Source organism: Pinus tabuliformis, chromosome 4_1, assembly GCF_031772625.1.
Source record: "Pinus tabuliformis cultivar Carrire ecotype Pingquan chromosome 4_1, CPIR1, whole genome shotgun sequence".
Lineage (NCBI taxonomy): Eukaryota > Viridiplantae > Streptophyta > Pinopsida > Pinales > Pinaceae > Pinus > Pinus tabuliformis.
The window spans coordinates 992377074-992400502 of record NC_142303.1 but is presented as its reverse complement, the minus strand read 5'-3'; positions in this window follow the sequence as shown (position 1 = coordinate 992400502).

Below are 23429 nucleotides of genomic sequence, written 5' to 3'. Positions count from 1 at the left end.
GAATATTTACATATGACATATATATGAAGTCTGTTCTTCCTGTAAGATCAGCATAAATTAAGTTTATACAGTGATATCCATAAATGGCCAATGGTAAAATTGGTAATGTGCACCATCACGCTGTTCCCAGATCAACCAGTTGTTCGGATCCCTGTTCGCAGCCTCTTTGGATAACCTGTCAGCGGCTGTGTTCCACTCCCTGTAAATATGATGGCATGTAAAAGAGTCAAATGATGTAATCAATCTCAATGCCTTGTCTAGAATATGACTCAAACTATAAGCATTGCATCTAGAAGATTTATTTAGCCAATCACAAATAACTTTTGAATCCTCAAATATTTGTAGATCTCTACAGTTTTTCTCCAATGCAAATTTAATGAGGAATTTTTCTACAGATAATTCGGCATAGTTATTAGTGCCTCTACTGAATCCCATAATAATATTGTATGAGTGATGTGAATTAATATGAAGGATGGCGCCCCCGCCACACCCATTCTCCCATGCAGCGCTGTTAAAGTAAGCCCATGGCCTCTGATAATCAATCGTCTCAAGTATAATGTTGCGCGGTCGAGGGGTTGGTGCATCTTCGGGGATGAGGGAGTAATCAGCCAGCATGTGGGTAGCAATGGAGGGCCAGTGGGGGGAGTCATTCTGGAAGCTGAGTCTGTTCCGGGTGATCCAAAGGGCCCAACAGACAAGAAGAGGGATATTATGTAGCCTGGTAGGGGAGGTAGAGGTGCACCAGTTCGTCCATGCCTCAAGGATAAATGCGCCCTCCCAAGTATTGTGAGGAGCAACCGAAGGTAAAATAGTATTCCAGAGATTCTTTATCACAGAACATTCTAAAAATAAATGTGAGATAGATTCATTGCAGCATTTGTAGAGACAACACCAAAATGGGCCATGCTGTGATCGCTTGAGGAGGTTGTATCCCGTGGGTATTTTGTTTCTTAGAATGGTCCACATGAGCAGCTTACTTCTTGGTGGGGCTTTGAGCTTCCAGAGACTTTTCCACCAATCTTCAAGTGCAAGCGGTTTCTGGTCTTCGGTCAGAACAAGATATCCTTCCTTAGGAGTATATCTCCCAGATTTGGAGAAAGCCCATATAATCTCATCTTAAGCGCGCTTAAGCAAGAGGCGATCTGGGATGCGTGACCTCCCAGGAAGTCCTGGTTATTGGGTGCAAGCCCCGGAAGTGATGATTGACGCTATTTCACCAGTTTCAATCCCACTTCTTCACCCCTGTGAGCATCACCCAATGCAATGAGTGCTAAGTGAACTATTCAAATCATGAGAAATCAGTAACTTATGACTACCTCCCATGGAAATGGTCATACGTGAATGACTTACTTAACGCAGTTGAATCCCAAAAATGATATCTAATATAATGAACTGCGTAAAACCCCTATACTTAAATTCAAAAAGAGTGAATGGATCTCTACTTGAATGGTTCATGAGGCACACTACTTGCTAAGGTTTTGCAAAGGGAGCAGCAAGCTAAGTGGGCTTTATTGTGGGGAAAACTCCACAGTTAAGCGCGCTTGAGCCAGAGGCAATCTGCAATGGGTGACCTCCTGAGAAGTCTTGGTTACCGGGTGCAAGCCCTGGAAGTGATGATTGACGCTATTTCACCAGTTTCAATCCCACTTCTTCACCCCTGTGAGCATCACCCGATGCAATGAGTGCTAAGTGAAATATTCAAATCATGAGAAATTAGTAACTTACGACTACCTCTCATGGAAAAGGTCATACGTGAATGACTTACTTAACGCAGTTGAATCCCAAAAATGATATCTAATATAATGAACTGCGTAAACCCCCTATACTTAAATTCAAAAAGAGTGAAGGGATCTCTACTTGAATGGTTCATGAAGCACAATACTTGCTAAGGTTTTGAAAATGGGGTAACAAGCTAAGTGGGCTTGATTGTGGGGAAAACTCCATAGTTAAGCATGCTTGAGCCAGAGGCGATCTGGGATGGGTGACCTCCTAGGAAGTCCTGGTTACGAGATGCAAGCCCCAGAAGTGATGATTGATGCTATTTAACCAATTTCAATCCCACTTCTTCACCCCTGTGAGCATCACCCGCTGCAATGAGTGCTAAGTGAACTATTCAAATCATGAGAAATTAGTAACTTACAACTACCTCTCATGGAAATGGTCATATGTGAATGACTTACTTAACGCAGTTGAATCCCAAAAATGATATCTAATATAATGAACTTCGTAAACCCCCTATACTTAAAATCTCATCTTCTCCCTCGATTATTCAGATGTGAGCTTTAGTAAGAGCCTGAATATAGTCGTTCCAATACTGAATCCATTGATGTGGAATGTTTAGCCCGTCGGCCGATTTCGAAGCCCGTTGGAGGAAGGTAGTATGGTCGGTGTCCGCAATATGGTTCAGATGGAATATGTTTGCTACATGAAGATGATTTATGAGATCATTTGGTAGCCTATGCATATTCCCACAACCAATCCAAGGGTCAATGCCCACCCTTACTACCGAACTTGATTGAATTTTCCAGGTAATACCAGCTCTGATGGGATCCAGTGCTTTAATCACAACCTTCCATATGATCGATATCCCTGTAGTGAGTCTTTAGGGCCTTCTGATCTAGTCTATAATCTGTAACGAGGCAATGTATTTAGAGACAATCACTTTAGTCTAGAGACTAGATGAAGTAATGAGCTTCCATCCAAGTTTTGTAGCCAGAGCAGAGGAGAAGTCCTCTAGATTCTTAATGCCCCATGCGGCCCCCCCCCCCCCCCCCCCCCCCCCATGTTTTTGGTAGATTTAGATCATCCCATTTTACCTAGGTGAAAATCTTTCCTGAGTGACTGCCCTTCCAAAGGAATCTGCAGCAAAGAGCTTGGATCCTAGCTAGGATGCCTCTAGGGATCCAAGCCAATGATATGTGGCCTCCAAAACGCTTTTTATGAGCGTAAGTTTGTCAACCTTGGAAAGATATTTGAAGTACTAGTTATTAAGTCCCTTCTCCATTTTAGAAATGAGCAAAGTCCAGTTAGAAATTCTGTAACCCAAGTGTTTTAGCTTGTATCCCAGGTATTTTAGACCCTCCTCCAGTCTCAGGGGCGTAAAACGAAATCTTTGCAATGCAAAATGGGTCTCATGTTGTGTGCATCCTGCCGCTGTCAGAGTAGATTTTGAATCATTGATAGTCATCCCTATAGCCACTTGAAATAATGAGAAAGTAGCTTTCATGATTGACAAATCCCTAATGCCTCCATTTAGAAAAATCAAGACATCATCCACAAAATGTAGATGTGTGAGAATACAGTCTTCAGTGATTTTAATTCCCTATAGTCTGCCCCTTCTGTGTTCTTCTTTGATAAGTCTACTGAGTCCTTCCATGGCTAGGAGAAAGAGTAATGGTGACAGAGGGCAGCCCTGTCGAAGACCTCTTTCTGAATAAAAGAAGGGAGATGCATTTCCATTAACCGGGACACTGAAGGGTATGTTAGTAATGCAGCTCATGACCCATTTAATAAACATGAATGGGAATCCCAGGTGAGTTAACAACATTCTAATATATAAGCAGTTTACTCTGTCGAAAGCCTTTAAGAGGTCAACTTTAAGGATCATACCTTTGCATTTCTTGATATGTAGAGTGTGTAATACCTCCTGTGCAGTTCCCACTACCTCATGAATTTGACGATCTTGTATGAAGGAAAATTGTTTAAGTGAAATATGCTTGGAAGGTATGGGCCTCATCCAATTTGAAATAATCTTTGCTATGATCTTGTATATGCAGTTACACAGCGAAATAGGCATATATTCATCATATGAAGTCGAGTTATCTGATTTGGGGATGAGCACAATAAAAGTAGAGGTGAGAGAAGCAGCCAGCTTGCCATTTATCCTGGTATCCTCTATGACTTTTAAGAGGTCTGCGCCAAGAGTCTCAAAGAAAGCTAGGAAGAACTAAATTGTCCATCCATCTGGCCCAGGGCTTCTATCTTTTTTGAACCACTTGAGAGTGGCTTCCAGCTCTCCCAGAGAGACTTCCTTTGTCAGTTCCCTTTCCTCCTCTTGATCCACAAATCATGGGAAGAGTTGTGCCACTTGAATAATTTTAGCCAGGTTTACTTCTCGAGGCGCACTGTAGATTTTTTTGAAATAGGAGGTTGCCAGTGAAGCCAGATGTGGGAAGGTGTTGACAAAATGGCCATGATCATCCTTTAGCTACCAGATTGTGTTAATAGCCTTCCTCCCTTTGGCATATTTGTCATAGAACTTAGTATTATCATCCCCTTCTTGCATCCAAATCGCCCTACTTCTCAGTCTCCAGACTTCTTCGCGGTCCTTAAGAATTTTTCCTCTGGCTGTGTAAAGTGAGGAGATCCTATCCTTGTGTTCATTGGATCTGTATATCCCCCCATGATTATTTTCAAATGTTTCTATGTCAACTTCGATTTGCCTTAGGGATTGATCATCCAAGATTCTTTTATTGTGTGCCCAAATTTTGGACAACTTCTTCAACTTCGAGAGATTGTGCACGAAACCATGTTGCCCCCAGCTCCAAGTGGGTTGGACATCCAAAAGTTTGTTACCATACAAATGTAAGAGGCTTCCTTTGGCCAAGTTGAGCAGAATTTATATGGACCTTTGGGTTTAGCCCGACCCCCATCTATTTCCATGTATATTGGTAGGTGATTGGAGATACCTCCCGATCCCACCCATTGTTTGATACTGTAGCCATATTCCAATAAATTCTCCTTGACTAGAAAATTATCTAGTCTGCGAGCCTGGCTATCATCCCTTGTTCTATTGTTCCTCCAGGTTGCTTAGATCTTTGCAGAGGGGATGTCTATCAAATGGTGGGATTCCAAAATAGTTTCAAGGTATTCCGAAAGAGGATCTCTTTGTGCTCGATGACCCCAGGATTTGGAGTGGCCGATTGAGAAGTTAAGATATCCACCAAAAATGATATTGTCCATTTGTAAAATGTCAGATCCCAGTAATTTGTCCCAGAAATCAGGCCTGTGGTGACACAGTCCATAAATGTTTAAGAATCAAAAATCCATACCTAGATTTGTTGAGTGTATATCTGCTTCGATGTGCCTAGACCCTCCCCAACAATTGTGTAGTTTTATGGAGCGGGAATTGTATCCCATTGATATACCCCTAGATCTGCCATGGGCATCAAGACAAGTAAACGCCCATCCAGGTAGCATTGTTCCAAGGGTGTGAGATATGGCATCAGCAGGTCCAAGAGTTTCCTATAAGAATATGATATCTGAAGGGTCGGCCACAAGTAATCGGTGAAGTGCTAAATTTTTATCAGGCCTAGATAGCCCTCTACAGTTAAATGAGACAATCTTCAGGGGGGGGGCACTACGGGGGCATCTCTTCTTATAAGTACCCCAAGTATGGTAGCCTGTCTACCGAATGCAATCTCATCTCCAGCCAAGATTTTTGCTTTCGTAAGAGAGGAAGGTCGACCACGTGGGATTTTAAGTGGAAGAGGGGAGGGGATGAGGTCGAGCTTGAAGTGGTCCAATGCCTGACACTTAGTCTTAAATCGGGTCAGATAACCAGAGGAGGGGAGCCCAGAGACAGATGCGGGTGGAGGAAGCGAAAGTGATGCAGAAAGGCTAGGAGGGGTGGGGGAGAAAGAGGAAAGGGGGAAACCAAGATGGCAGGACAAAGAGATAGAGGACAAGGGGAGGGCAGCTGATCCCAAACCAATGCCAGGGGCTGAAATAATAAAATCAAGAATAGAAGAGCTTAAATGTGAGGAAATAGATGTGGAAATGCACTTACTTGAAGTGTTTGCATCCTCGGCAACCACCTTGGATCTAGTGTGTGTAGGAGAAGTTGGTCTATGCGGAGGTCTGCCTCACCTTTTCGGGATAGGCTGTGAGGGGGCTGCTTTCTTGGCTGAAGGTTCCGCCTAAATGAATCAACATGTTAGGGTTGTTCCCCATGCTTCGGTGATGCCTGAACCGGTGGTTCCTTTCCAGGTGCCTTCTTGTTTGCTTGCCCATTGACAGGGCAATCCTTGAATAAATGCCCAACTTTGTGGCATCTCCTGCACATGAAAGGGACTCCCTCATAGTCAAGAGTCTGTCTCCAGGTGGAGTTCCTCCACTAAATGTTGATATGCTCCAGCAGACTGTCTGTAGTATCCATATGCACCAATATTCTTGCATATGCCATACGCCCAGTGGTCTGGGAGGATTTATCAAATGTTAAGAAGGTACCTAGGGCATTTCTAATGCACCTAAAAACATCCTCCATTTAGAAATGTAATGGTAAACCAGGGAGGTGGACCTAGAGGGGGCTAGCATCCACCCGTTCTTGTTCTAGATCGAATAGGGGAGTCCATCTTCGTAGAAGAACGGATGCCTGATCAATATGCCATATCGTGGAGAGCACCCAATTGGTGTGTTCCAACTTATCAAAACATAGAGAAAACCAGCCTTTTACAAAGGTCTGTACGAAAGGAGGGTCATTCAGGTGATGGCCCCAAACCTTAGATGCCCATTGTTGTAGCCTCTCTACACTGTAATGTCTGCCTCGGACTCGAACCACTAAAACCTTCTCAGTTATATTCATGGAGTCAAGTAGCAGCGTGTCCTTAGTTAGTTTGAGGAAGACCTCGCAGACTTTTATCTTGAGGCACTTCTTCTTCCTAGGTGCCCTTGTTTTCTTTGCTTCGGTGTGCTGTTGCACTGTCATCGAGTGTGGGGGAACCCTAGATCCAAGCGAAGCCATCAATGACATAGAGGTAAAATGCCGGAAATGGGGGAAATTCCTGTGAGGTTGCCTAGTGGAGGAGCAGATGAGGTCGGTAGAGCGATTGGGGTGGACACAAGAGTTTTTGAAGCCGAGAGGTGGTCCACCGAAGGGTTGCATGAATCAATGAATGGCAGATTCGAAATGAGGACCTCCGAGAGGGTTTGATCGCTAGGGTTTGGTGGGAGGTCCATGAAACTGACGACGAAGGCGATAAGGGCTAGGAGATGAGGTCCGACAAAGATGGGGAATCTTCTGGGAGGGTTACAGAGGAGACCTTGGTGCCGGAGATGGAGGGCAAAGCGTTGATGGCTTCGAAAAGTTCGTTGCCGAAGGAAAAAAACCAGCCAGAGAAGAATGTGGTTGTGTCCAGATAGGCACATCTTGGTTGTGTCTAGATAGGCACGCCCTCCAACGGATCCGCCGAATAATCTATTAATTCTTCCATAATTGTCAAAACCAATTTGCACCAGCTGCCTGCAGGGGTGATGGGGCTCCCGTAGCTATAACTGTAATGGTGATAATGTCAGGTGTAATACAACTTAGCTAAAAAATAAACCCTTCAGCAAGAAAATGTCGCATGTGATCGTGCCCGTCAGAGAAGCTGAGGTGGGTTACGGGCTGTGCGGCAGAAGCGGGTCCGTTATGGTGGGAGAAGCTGGAACCATACTGCATCTTCTGAGCTTGACCACAGACGGTCCTGGCCTCCTGTGTGAGGCATGTCATCCCTGCCCAGGCTCCTGGATAACCAATGTTTTGTTCTTTCACACACACACACACACACACACACACACACACACACATATATACATATATATATATTCTCTTATATATGTTATGCATTTTTGTTATTTTAATTAGTGTAGTTGAATATTTTAATGCTAAGATCTTCCAGAGAAATCACATAGAGAACATATGGTCGACGCGTTTCAAACTTAAATCTATGTTCATCATCATGACCAGGATTGAAAAAAGTGTTTTGAACCTCAATCTAAGTTCATCATCGTCTCTTTCTATAAAGTTGTTCTAAAATTATGTTACTTAATATGGAAATTGGAATATTATGCAAAAATAAAAATATAAGATTTTTTATATTCAAGTTATTTATCTTTCTATATATAAGTTGATATAAAATATGTTACTTAATATGGAAAATGAAATATTTTATGTATGGTTGACATTGAATTTTCTTTTGTTATTAAAATATCTGTTTTAAATACCACAAGTAATTCTATGTTGAGTATGGAATGAATTTCACACCTCTTTCTTAGTGAGTTGTAATATAAATATTATTTTAAATTTGATATGTAATCTCCATGTTGAGAGTGGAAGGAATTACACACCTCATGGACGAAATAATTCTTTTTTGCTATGAATTACTTTATCTCTATATAAAATTGATGTAATTATGTTATTTACCGTGGACTTTGAAGTGTTTTGTTTATGACCGACATTGAAATATTTTTTCTTATTAATATTTATGTTCAATATTGAAGGATGTTTTTGTTATTAACATTAAAATAGTTATTATTTTAATTATTTTAGTTTTACTATGAATTACTTTATTTCTATAAAGTTGATGTAACTATGTTATTTAGAGTAGACATAGAAGTCTTTTGTTTAGGAAGCACATTGAAATATTTTTCTTATTAATATTTATGTTCAATATTGAAAGAGTTTTTTTGTTATTAACAATAAAATAGTTATTATTTTATTTATTTTAATGTAACATTACGAAGACATCTCTCTCATACTAGGTTGTACATGTGCACATAAAATAAAAGAAAAATAAAAAAGTAGATCCAAGAAAAGAGAAACTATGTTTAGAAACATCATTATGGTGATACACAACACAAGAACATTATTCACATAATTTCACATATTAGGTCAATTTATGTCATTTATTTATACACTTGAGTGTATGACTAAACTCAAAAATATTTAGATATGACCAGTTTTAATCCTTCAAGGTAGCCCCAAACCATTAGGTATATTTGAAATTCCTATTCCCAACCAACCATAGTACAATAGTCACACATTTCATATATCTCCACACAATAGTTCAAGTGCCTACAATGGATCACAGCCCTTCTAGTGTTTTTTCCAAAAATGCACTAGTCAAATATGTTGGCCACAACATGTCACTATAGCTGAGGTGCCCTTCTAGCGCTTTATCCAAAAATGCACTAGTCAAATATGTTGCCCACAACATGTCACTACAACTCAGGTTGTGATAAAATGCTTTTTTTTTTTCTCTCATTTCATTTTTATTTTATTTTATTTTAGTTTACATTTTTTTCCCAGGCCTTTATTATTTGTTTTAAATAAGTTGGAGGGAGTGGGGGGTGTTTTATTTTTTATAAACATTTATATATATTTTCTTTTTTTATAACATATATATATATATATATATATATATATAGTTGCCAAAGTTCATCTAGGGTTTATCCTTTAACAATTTTCCCATCAACTATTCAAGGAGCACCCTCCCCATTAGTTCTTCCACCTCATTCAAATTTACATCTTGTTGCTTTACTTCTACACATCTAGTGAAGTAATTGACAACCACAATAATATATTTATGACATTCTACACATTATTGCTTTTGCCCATCTAGTAAAGTAATTGACAACCACAATAATATATTTATGACAATCTATACATTATTGGTTCATGATCCTTCTCATTTGAATAGTAAAAACTTCCTTTAAATTATGATGGTAAAGACGAATTTTAATGACTTCATCAAAAACTTCTCATTTGAATAATAAAAATTTCCTTTAAATTATGATAGTAAAAACTAATTTTAATAGCTTCAGATAATCTTCAAAATCTAATAAAATAATACTTTAATTAACCATAATAAAATCTCCAACTAACTAAATTGCAAAATTAATTTATTCCACTCAAATTAAATTATAACCAATAAAAAAATACTTGATTGATTATTTCATAAAAGTATTGATGTATTAACCATACAAATACAAATGGTCATAGATTCCCCTATGGAAAGGGCCCTATATAATATAATGATGACCTTGGCTTTTACTCCTCCATACCAACTTCGTCTCGTTTTGGTATTTGCGAAAGATATTACCTTCAGCTGTGAGAATGGCTTTGGCTTCAGCTGTGCAATGTGCCTCCCTGACCAGCAGGCGCGAGCTTGAGCCTTGAGGACGTGTTCCGCAAGGTCGACAGCAACGGCGACGGGAAAATATCACGTCGGAACTGAGCTCCGTTATGAAGTGCAGCGCTACGAAGGCGGAGATTGATGGCGCGATGAAGGAGTTGGACTCCAACAAAGACGGCTTCATCAGCTTCCACGACTTTGTGGCGGCCAACAGCAACGACGTCAACGCCGTCCGTCTCGTGCGAGGGTTTGCTTCACCTTCACCTAATTGACACCAACGCCGCCTCCTCTAATTAATAAATAATGGCTGAGCTCTGAACTTTATCATAAAAAAAAATGCATGTACCCATTCTCGTATTATATTTAGTTTTAAATATATGCAGACATATTTAAGATAACTGAAGTATCTTCACCGGTAATCTTTTTACCCACGTAAAAGTTTCAATGGTTCTCCGTAATCTCTTTACTTACGTTAAACTTTTTTCTTACTGAACAGCTCCTTTCCTCCCACGTACAACCCTCCATAAAGTTAGGACAAACATCAAGAGTAAGTAATCTATTTTTAGATATATAAGTTGAAAGGTACTAAACTGCTTATGACAAACATAAAGAGTAAATAATCTATTTTTAGATATAAATAATGAAAGGTACTAAACTGCTTATGAAAATGAGTAAGATTCTGAACTGCTTTCAGATTATTTAGCTTACACCTAATGTGAAGAGTAATTAATATATTTTTATATACAAAGATCCTCAATTGCATGTGAAAATAAGAAAACATCCTCACCATCCTAAGTAAATATCCCTAATCATATGAGGTTATCTTGTTTGGGAAAATATTAAATTAAGATGGATGACAATTAGATTTTTGACCTGCTAAACACATAAAGATAGATGGAATTTTATTTTCCCTATTCCTTATAAAAGAATTTAAAGATAGATGGAATTTTATTTTCTCCATTCCTTATAAAAGAATTTGTTGAACACTTTTTACCTGTGATCTTTTAATCAACCATGTAATTCAAAATCTCTAATTGCAAGCAACAAAAAAAGTAGATTGGAATCACCCTTCAAGCATGCACACAAAATTAAAAATTACCATTTTGAAGTAAATGCAAGCTAGATTTTTTTTTTTTCCATTTTATGTAATCTAATAAAATCCAAAAATACACACAAAAACATGCATTATAAGACAATTTTATTATTATTATTATATAATCTAATAAAGCCCAGAAATACACACAAGAACATATATCAGAAAGCAATTTTAAAACTCAAAAACAGAGTTGAAAATGCAGGCTAGATTTTACTTTTTTTTTTTTATGTAATCTAATAAAGCTCAGAAATACACACAAAACAGCCACATAAGTAGATTGATGCTATTAGAACCAAGTGTATATACAAGTAATGTAATTGCACAATCACAATATGTAGATGTTTGGTAAGATCCTTTGATAATGGATGGAGTGTCCATTCAAAATATTGTGACATTTCTTAACTCCAAGACACTCCAAAATATCATTGTAAACATTATACAAGTAATGTAATTACACAATCACAATATGTAGATGTTTGGTAAGATCCTTTGATAATGGATAGAGTGTCCATTCAAAATATTGTGACATTTCTTAACTCCAAGACACTCCAAAATCTCATTGTAAACATCAAAACCTGGCAAAAAAATTGAAAACAAATGAGAATGATACAACTCAACAAACTTTAGTGGAATCTCTTCAAAACATTTGTGTTTTGTTTATAACTTCAAAAAATCACTTGGGGTTTAAGAACTAAATTTAAAGTCCATTCCAAGCTAATGCTAACTTACTAAAGATCTTGATCTATTGAGAATTGAAATCTTTAGCATTTTCTTGGCATTCATAGTATCACATAGAAAATGTAGATCTTGATCTATTGAGCATTGAAATCTTTAGCATTTTCTTGACATTCATAGTATCACATAGAAAATGTAGTGAACAACTGAAAACTAAAAACCTAAGAATCATCTCCATATACTCAAATGACTCTTGTACTTAGAAGACTCTACTTTCTTTGCCTCCGCATACTCCTATTTCAGGAGTTCGATGTTATCACTAACCAAGTTGGGATCCTCCCTCCCTACTTTCTAGATATTGTTAGTAAGTTGAATGTCTTCTTTTCAATTTTTTAACCCAACAACAATGTCAAATGGGGGGTCCTTTTATAGATATAGATGCCTTACAGAACACAATCATTCGCCCATATTAAACAAATATATACTCACTCATAATATTTTGTAAATACACCACCATATAATATCAAGGGTAATAGCTTCAATGCAACATAGTCCTTGCCTCTACTATTAATTAATTGATTAAATATTGTGTGGAGGGCGAAGAAAACTCCAACCAATGAAATCTCTCCACACAGAACTTTCTACACAATAAAATATCTCCACACAAAGATCTCTATACATGAAATATCTCTACGCAAATGCACCTAAAAGAGATAATTGGAGTGTTCAATGTTGATGATTCCCAATTTTTTATGTTAACAACTAAAAAGCTATTTACATTTTTATTTATGAAATATCTCTGCACAAAACTGTATCATTAATTAATTGATTAAAGGTTGTTTACTCTAGACAATTAATTTTTTTTTGCACAAAGAAATATTTCCGCACAAAACTCTTGACACAATGTCCCTACTTCTACTGTCAATTAATTGATTAAAGATTGTGTAGAGTGCGAAGAAACTCCACACAATGAAATATTTTCACACGAAACTCTCCACACAATGAAAGCTCTACGCACAAATCCACATAAAGCAGATAATTGGAGTGTTTAATGTTGATGATTCCCCATGTTTTTTGTTGTTGATTAAAAAAATATTTACATTTTTCTTTATGAAATCTCTCTGCACAATGAAAGCTCTCCGCACAAAGCTCTACCACAAATTAATTTATTAAAGGTTTTGTACTCCATGCAATGAAACATTTCCGCACAATGAAATCTCTCTACACGAAACTCTCTGCAGAATGAAAACTCTCCGCACAAATACACGTAAAATATATAATTGGAGTGTTTAATTTTGATGATTCTTGATGTTTTTTTGTTGACAATTAAACAAATATTTACATTTTTCTTTATGAAATCTCTCTGCACAAAACTCTTCACACAATGAAAGCTCGGCCGCTAATTAATTCATTAAAAATTGTGTACTCTGCACAATGAAAGCTCTTTGCATAGTGAAATCCCTCTGCATATTGAAATCTCTTTACATAAAACTCTTTGCACAATGAAAGCTCTCCATATAGTGAAAGCTCTTTGCACAATACATAATTATCCAGCAAAACTAATTAATTGATTAAAGGTTGCACAGAGTGCAGAGAAAAATCCGCACAATGAAATCTCATCCTGCGTGGCATTGCACGATAAACATGTCGTTCGCGAAATTGAATGCATGAAGCAGTTTGTTGGTCATAAAAACTTTCAATAATCAATTATGTGTCATCGGCGAGAGCTATGTGAATTTGCTAAATGATAGTTACCCATCACTCTTCAATCTAAATATTTCACCATGAATGTGAACGAGAGCTTGCACAACAGAGCCGATTTTGCGTCATGTTTAACGATTTCTTAGTAATGATTCAGCGATCATGTAGCATCCATCACCAATTTGTTAAATGATATTTTCTCTTAGGCCTAAATATTTCACCATGAACTTCCTGTAAAATGGCAATGCGGATGCAGAGGAGAGGTAATTCCACATAGCTTATGCACTTCATATAATAGTGTGTGGCAATGTTCTGCACTTTTGCATGTTATTATTTATTATTGGTAATATTTTAATATTAAATCATGCATATCTCCATTATGGAAGAGTAAAGGCATGTGTGGAAAGAAATATATGCAACAAAATCTTCGTTCATTATTTTTTACATTTTCATATACGTTACCCACCACACATAGCAACATTCTGGAGCATAGATCACTGAATATTAAAAGTTAATTAAGGCTAATAATAAAATTGTTATGACTCGCATTAAAGCATTTCGAAGTTTATGTTATATCATTAATAGAAAAATTAGTAAATTGAGAAGATTCTTCGGCGAAAATCACATAGAGATACTTTTGTCGACACGTTTCGAACCAACCAGTGTGGTTCATCGTCAGGACAAGTCGAATGAACAGATCTCGCTTTTCATATTGAATAGATAGGGCAGAACATCCAACGACTAAGTTTCTAGACAAGGTAACGACTATAATGACAACGACTAGATTTGATCAGTAAACGGCTAGTGAGCACGTAGGTGACATAGGATTTGTGAGCACGCAGTTGACCTTAAGCATATGAGAACCAAGTCTTCCGCTTTAGCAGAGCATGTGGAGAAAACCAATCTTCATGTTTGCATCGAGGAAGCTAGTGTTATTGCTAGAGTGTCGCAATTCCATCATCGGAAATTTAGGGAAACCCTTGAGATTGAAAAAAGGCCGAACAATCTCAATAGAGAGGATGGCTAGAAGATTAGTAGTTGCTGGGTCCCAACCCTCCCAACCCTCTCCTCCTAGTCGTTTTCTTCCTTTCTTCCCCTCCCTTGGTTCAGCATGATCTAGTTGTTTTTAGTATGTTTTTCCCTTGTTGTGATTGATATAGGTGGAGTTATTGCAATAACACTTTATTTTTTGCTAGTATTTTATTCAAATTATTCTTGAAGCTAATTTAGGATAATACACCAATTTTTTAGCCTTAGATAAAATATTAATTAATTTTTAAATATTGTAATATTTTTTAACCATTGAATTCTCTAATAATAAAAAAATCTTTTTAACTATTAATTTATTTTATAATTAATGTATTTTAATATATATTTATAAATATATGTCCCTTTAACTTATAATTTGATTAAAATATAATTAACTATTTACAAATTAGTCCATTTTTAACTTTTATAACTAACTAATATTTATTTATTATAACTTTATAACTATCATTTTTAGATTAATTTATTTTTTGATTTACTTAAAATTAATTTAATTTATAATTTATTGATTTTAATATATATTTATAAACATATCTCCCTTTAACTTATATTTTGATTAAAATATAATTAAATATTTATAGATTACTCTAATTTTTACCTTTTATAACTAACTAATATTTATATAATAACTTTGATAACTAACAATTTTAGATTAATTTATTTTATAATTTACTTATTCAAATTTACTTATTCCAATATAGATTTATAATCATAAAATGGTCCATTTACTTATTTTAAGAGTATATATAACCGAATTAACTTATTTAATCAAATAACTTTTATCAAAGTCAAACTAGCCGTTTCCCGATCAAATCTAGCCGTTGTCATTATAGCCATTACCTTGTCTAGAAACTTAGTCGTTGGATGTTCTACCCTATGTATTTAATATGCAAAGCGAGATATTTTCATTCAACTTGTCCTGACGATGAACCACACTGGTTGGTTCGAAACGCGTTGACTGTCTAGAAACTTAGTCGTTGGATGTTCTACCCTATGTATTTAATATGCAAAGCGAGATATGTTCATTCAACTTGTCCTGACGGTGAACCACACTGGTTGGTTCGAAACACGTTGACAAAAGTATCTCTATGTAATTTTCGTTGAAAAATCTTCTCAACTTCATATGAATCACATAAGCCTAAATTCAATAAAATTAATAAATGTTAACTAGAATACATGCAATAAGAACAAAGTCATAATTCATGCAATTTAGACCAATAACAGTAGATGATTTACTATATTCAATGTGATTTTGTCTAAGCATGATTACATTGTCTAACTATGTGATTTTGACTAGAAGTATTTGTTATAATCCCATCTTACTCTCAACTTGAATTCACTTAAGCTCTAAACATATAATGATCTTATGATTATTATGCTACAAATGTTTAATCATGATATTCACTTACCGAGTAGAACTTTCCTTTTCCACATTTAGCATAACGCTAATTTAACATTGTATGAGAAATTATATTATAACTTATATTATAATTTACATCATATTATGATTTATATAAATATGTTTATATTATAATTTAGATCATATTATGATTTATATAAATATGTTTATATTAAAGTACAGAACAAGCAATCTTGATACACAGTATCATGTACTTCATACACAATATTTTTTATTTTTATTTTTAAATAACTATTTAAATGATTTGCATTTCTCAATTTTACCCATCCCATAAGAAAAATCTTTCTTTATCAATCAAAAATATTAACTTTTCTCTTAATAACATTCTCTCTACTACAACCACTTTTTATCATTTCTTTAAATTTTTAATCTCTACTAATATATTTGTTTGAAACATTGATAAAAAATAATTAACTTTTATTCTTCTTCTAAAGAACCCTTTTTTATATATATATATATATATTTATTTATTTCATCATCCTCATAAGTATGACTCTAACCACTTTATAGCTCTCATATATTATCTCACTAATAAAGTGATTATGTACCTAATACCAATTCACCAAAAATATGGTTCTGGAATAGTTTCATAATCGAAATATATATAGGATCATCTTTATTACCATAATTGTCACTGTTATTTATTTTCATCAAGACTATTGTCATAATCCTTTCTTACAGACATATATTGCTTACGAACAACACAGGTCATATTACATGTATGTTCTTATTGGTATTAAGAAGGTAATAGTTAACCTTATTAAGGTTTTCACCACGACTTTTGAATGTGGTATTACATTATTATGACTTCTAGACTTCTTCGCATTTACACGTGGCATAAAATGTGTTATCACATATGGTATTGTTGGCCCCAAAATGGTAAAAAAAATTGTAAATCTAAATTATAGTTGTTAAATTTCAGAATTTTAGGTGTTTGAGACGTTTTTGATGGGCTGAATCTATTTCCACCATCAAAAATATAATTCAAACACTACTTTTACAAGAATTTTGAAATTTGTTTACTCCGATTCCAACCACTTTTGGTCATTCAGACAATTCCTCCGTCTCCATGGAAGCCTTCATTGTTGGCCTACCTGTTTAACAATTGAGATTGACCCGCACAAGATCTACGGTGGAAACTTTTAATGGAAACCTTTGGTTTACCAAACCTTCGTTCATTCTTGTATCCTCATCTGTCTCTTACGTCGCTCTGCAACTATTATCTCAGGGTTGTTTTTATTTAACATTCTCATACAAACCATTTTATGGTTCCTTTAAGAGAATTTGACTTCAATGCCAGAAAGTATTGTCGCTGGCTTTTCGAATGTAGTACTGATTTTCAAATTTACAGTAATTGCAGCGGAGGTAATCTGAGTTTAAACCTTTCGTTATATTTTCTGTCAAATTTATTTTGTTAATTCTAGTTTATCTATAAACTTCCAGTTTATTCTGAGAACCTGTTTGCTCTAGAATAATTTTGTTTCCAATAAAACCCTACAGGTATGAAATATTTCCTAAATTTTGTTTAACAATTGCATTATTCCAGTCCAGTAAGGACGTTCATTATTTCTCCTTGGATTTCTACATATATTATGGTTATGGTTATGGTTTCTGTAATGTTTCGCTCCAGTTTGCATGGAGGTTGACTACATGAATTACATTACCATTTAAACCCAATTCTACAAGTGTCACCTCTCTTTCTGGGCACCAACTACCTCAAGTAAATTTTTATTCCAAAGTCTTTAACACACTCCTTATTCGCTTTCATTATTTTTTCAATTTGGTCTCATTGTTTCTAAAATAACAGTTGGACGGAGCCATTTCGCAGTTCAATGTTTTTTCTAAAAACATTGTTTACTAATCTCGTAGAGAGAAAGGGAAATGATGGGGTATTGGTACTTCTTGTCTTTGTTTCTTTAATTCTTTCATGCCAGACTCGGTTTTTGTATGGCTTTTAATTTACAAAATGGCTTTGTTATATGTTATTATGATTTGGGGTTCCTTCAAACCCTGATTATCTATTAATAATAGAGAGTTTTAGCTTTTCATGATTCTTGCATTATATAATATAATGCGACGACAATTTCCTATTAATTTTTTTACAATTACTTTTAAGTGTTGTTTGCCAAAGTTTAAACCCTCTTGCTTTGCCAATGAAGTGATGTATTCGACTTGTTTCATTGCAGTAGGTAGGAGTCTTTTATGCATTTACAATTATTTTGGTTTCTATACATAGTTTATTTAATGTTCTCTATTTTAAATGATAACTTTATATTTATCAGTTTACAATATTTCTATTTCATAATGATTTGAATTTGTTTATAAATTGTTGTTAAGAAATGATGTTTGAATTAATAAAAGAAATAGCTATTGGTCAGCTCTATGAAAGAGAGTCTAAACCAGGAGAGTCTGGCTCTGCAGAATGTTTTACATTGTCCATGTACATCACACATTATATAGTAATCATAGATTTAGGGAAGTTAGAACCATAATATAAGAAATAGAAACTAATTCCTATCTTGAGGTCTCGTGAACCAACTCTCACTATTCTAGGGTATTTTCCATTATCTCTAACACTCTCCCTTAATGGAGAAGGGGTTCACAAATATGCCTAACATCTCCCTAAACATTTCAAACTTAATTTTTCTAAGAGGCTTATGAAAATTTCTACAACATCATCACATGTATTACAATATACAAGATGGATTTCTTTTGATTGCACTCTCTCTGACAAAGTGGAATTGTGTATCAATGTGTTTAATGTTTTTGTGAAACACCGGATTATTAGCAAGTTTGATTGAACTCTGATTATCACATTTGATTGTTGTTGCATCTTTCTGTTCTTCCCCAACATCCTGGACAAGTCTCTGCAACCAAACTGCCTCACATGTCGCTGCGCATATGGCTTGATACTCTGCTTCCGCTGAAGACAAGGAAACTGTGTTCTGTTCCTTTTTTCTCCATGTAATCACCCCGGATCCAATGTTGAATGCATAGCTTGTTATGGATCTGCAGTCGTCTACATTTCCAGCCCAGTCGGAATCTGTAAATCTTGTCAATCTTGTTAGTGTCGGTATCTTCATCCCTCCATCAGTGATCAAAATTCTCTTGTTGCATTGCATGTTAGGTGTCTCATTCGATCATCTGCATTCCATTAGGATCATGGATCATTTGATGGTAGTGGCATATTATAAATTTTCCCTCATGATCTTTACCTGCTAGCCCATTTTCATACATTTAGGTCATTTGCAATCATTTTTTGTCTTTACATTTGCAAAAGTCATTTTTAGGGTTTTAGGTCTCGTTAGGTTTAGGGTTTTGTCAAAAAGGTCTTGTAAAAGCTCAATAATGGTCAGCAGGCACATGAGGAGGTCAAATAAAGTCTCAGCAACAAAATTTCAATAATCACATGCTCAGTAATTCCTCAAAACCCTGTTTTGAGGAAAAACATATTTTTTTATGTTTCATGTACAAGATTTCATGTAATTTCATTTTTCCTATATGTAATAATTTTGAGATGCAACCCTGGTCACCTTGCCAAGCTCCTGCACTCCAACTCCTGCAAAAGAGTCAAAATTTCAAAGCATTTAGTCCAACAAAGGCAAAAACAAGTCAAACTGCCAAAACAAAGTTTTAAAAAGCAAGTGAAATCCAAACATTACAAAGTGGGTTTTTATAAGTGAAAAATTAAAATCATTTGTATATAAAGTCTTTTTCATGTCAAAGAGCTCATTTGTGTGCCAAAGAAGAAAAAAAAAGTGCTAAATCGTGTTTTTGAGCCAAAGGAGTGAATTTGCTGTAAACCGTGAAAATTCTTGAGGTGCGGAACATGCAGTGCAGGTTTTACACTGGAAGTATAACTGGAACGACACACTAGTGAGACACGGCACACCTATTAGTGGGCGCGGCGCACCAGTCTTCTGAGCTCGAAATTCATCCAAATCACCTCATCTGCCTTCAAAACTTGCAAAATTCCTCTTTCACAAGTAAGTTAACAATCCCAAGTGCCATTGTAAGGATTTTGGTCAGTTCTTATGGTGTTTCAATTAAAGAAAAATTAAACCCTAGTTTCTTGCACAGTGAATTGAAAAAGTTGTCTAGGGTTTGCAAAATTACAGTTTTTGTTGTCTAATTCCCATCCCCCATTTTCATTTTTCTCTCACTACACTTCACTCATATCACTTTCCCTCTCCTCTTCCATTCACACTTACCTATCCCCTTATTCCTAAAACTAAAAACCCTAATCCCTAATCCCACTACTCCCAAACCCTAATTAACATCCCTAAGCCCTAATCCTTGTTCCCCAAAACCCTGCAATTCCCAAAAAACCCTACAGTCATCACAAACTTCCACATTCATAGTCCCCATCATCAAATCCCTGTCATTTAGCAGCAAATACCTATTGTTCCTATAAAATCTCTTCATACTCATCTAAGAAACATCAAACAATGGCAAACATGGAGTCAGATTCATCTTATGACAAAAATGAGGAAATAGTAAGTGACTCCTCCAAAGAAATTCATGCACCAAGGAGACCTCACAAGGGAGGAAAACATATCCGGGAGGAGCCCACTACACTTACTGAGTTGTTGGCTTTCCCTCTTGTTGTAGCATGCTTCAAACATCAATCTTGCTACCAATTTTGTGAGATGGTGGAAAGAGTCAAATACCACCATGAGCTTGCCAGACTTTTTGTGCTCCATCTTCACAATGGCCAGGTCAATTTGGTAGGTGTGACATTCACTTTGACACCTGAGACTATAGCTGAAGCAACAGGCATTCCGAATGTGGGTGAGCAGTGGAACAAGGGACAGCTGGTGGACAGAGATCATTATGAGCCTTATATCAAGGCTAGTTTTCAGAGGCATATCAGTAGGGTCTTCCCTTTCAGGTACCTACAAGACACATATGCTCCCCTTATGAAACTCATAATCAAATATTTCAGCTGTGAAGGCAGATTTTCTCGCCTATACACCTATCATATCAGATTGTTGATGCATTTTACTAAGGTGAGGATGATGAACATCCCCTATTTCATATGTCGAAATATTGAGAAAATTACCATATTGGTGCAAAGGAAACCTCCTCATCAGCAGTATAACAACATCTATAACTTTGCATTGATCAAGATTGTGGTTTTGCATCAGATTAGTTTACTGAATGTTTCATGTCATGATTTCATTTCACACAAGGTCTTCACTGGTCCTCAAGTGCCCCCATCAGTCTTGATGAGGCAGGAGAGTCTTCAGATCAGCAAGAGGCGCATGAGGCTCAAACCACCAGTATGCCAGTGTTTGTCACTTACCAAAAGGGCACAAGGAGATTGTTTGCAGCAGCAAAACAAGTACTATCTCCACCCGGGGTGGAAGGGGTCTCATTTCCTTCAACAACAAAGCAGGTACATGACAAGGGTAAGCAACCATTGCATGATTAGGGGCCTTCAGAAGGTCAAGAGAGAGATTTCATTCTCATTCAGGATGATGACACTGATTTAGGCTCCTAAAGCTCAAAGCTCAAGGAGATCATATAGGAACAACAAGCTGACATTCATGACTTGTATCTCAACCTGGAAAGAGCCAAGTGGGTGATAAATTCTCTTGAGCAAACGAACAAATAGTTAGAGGACTAGCAAACCATCATGGAGCTCCAAAACATAAGAGAAAACGGGCAAGCTGCCAAGAGGAAGAAAGCCAAGTTGACACCACTTGAACAAGAAATTGAAGCTGATCATGAATCTTGGCTTGAGAGGGAAAACATGCACTTGGAAAAGATGTTGGAGAAGGCCAAAAAAGAGAAAAATATGTTGAGTCACATGGCCTATCACTATTTGGTGAGAAACAAAGTTTGCAAAGCGAGAATTAGGACTTTGAAGGCCAAGTTGAGGAAAGCTTTGAGGAAGAGGAAAGAGAAAGACAAGCTCAAGATTTTGGCTGAGGCTTCCTTAGCCCAACATAGAACTTGATGTAGGACACTCAGCCCAAATTTCAAGAAATTTGACACACTTTTTGTCAATTTTGAATTTTTGGAGCAAAACACAGATTTTTCTGCTGGTGCGCCGCGCCACCTGGCGCTCGCTTTTGCTAGGGACCTCCTTTGGAGGAAAACTCAACATTTTTGGATTCCTCATGAAAAGTTGTGAATTCCCACAAATGGCCAAGAAATTTTGTCAAGTTTTGAGCTTCCAAAAGGGTCAAAAACACCTCAAAAATGCCCTTTCTGCCCCTTTTTGGCCACACAAGAAGCAATGTTGGGAGAACTCACTTTTGGAGGGGAAAATGGATGCCAAATTCCAAAATTTCACCTGTTCTAGAAAGTAGATAGATAGACCTTTCCAACAAGCCAACTTGGAGTAGATTTGGTGCACGGGAAGGCCTCCAAAATTAGCTGCAAAAGGGTGCTACGCACAGGGACTGTTGCGTGGCGCACGGGATGGAAAATTGACCTTTTTTTGCCCAAAAAACTCTGTTTTTCGCCTAGTTTTTTCTTAGTTTGAATTTTTTCTCTCTCTCATAGTCAAAATCATGGTGTAATTTGATGTAACTTGATGGAATTTGATGTAAAAATGTTAAAATTTCACTCATGGAGGTAGATACATCATGAAAAGTTAGTTTTGAACTGAATGAATCAGTTTCCTAAGTTGTAGAGGCAAGTTGTTCCACTGCCTAATTTTCAGTTCTTAGTTTAGATCTTGTTGAAACAACTCATAAACTCATGAATTCAACCCCTAAATCCTAGCATGAGTTGTTTGCTGCCTATATCTAGTAGTTTTTCAGTCATTAGTAAAGGTTGGACTCTTGTGAATGCTTTGAGCATTATTGTACATTCATCTCTGTAGTTTGGCAAAGGAATAGACTAGGGTTTGCAGCATTTTGTGAGATTTTTGTGGCAACTTGATTTGGTATTGTTTTTCCTTCTGTAATTCAAGTTCACATGTGTTTATGTATGCCATCATCTCTCTCTTTTCAGCTAAACTAAATGAATCATGGATAAAGGTAGAAATCATTGATCTTGCAGTGCTCTACCTAGGGTTTGTTTATTTTTTCATGTTTTCAACTATTTGAAGAGGATTCTTGAGACTCTCATGCCCTCTCCAACTCCTCACCAGTCTTAAGACTCTCCAATTCACACAATTTAAAGTACTAAACCATTTGTCTAACTTGCCCCACAGAAATCTATGCAAAACTGTGTTTATTCCCTGGTCCCAAATCTACCTTTCAAATTTGATCTAGCAAACCAAAATTAAATTCAATCAAACTCTTCTATGCATATACCTAGCCTAAAATCAATCTTTACATTAGTCATCTCAAGCTCTATTGACCATATTCTTTTGAGATTGACAAGGAGAGAGCCCTCTCCCAACCTAGTAGGGCTAGCTACCGGGTTAAGTGTGGTTTGATGTTACCTTAGATCCTGCCTTTCTCAGCCTGAGGTAGATTTAGGCCCTTAAAATATAACATCAAAGGAATAAATATAAATAATACCATAGTCTATAGTACCTTGTAGATACTTCAAAACACATTTTGTTGCATTCCAATGACTCTCAAGTGGCTTGGACATGTATTGACTTAGCACACTAACTGCATAAGCCAAATATGGT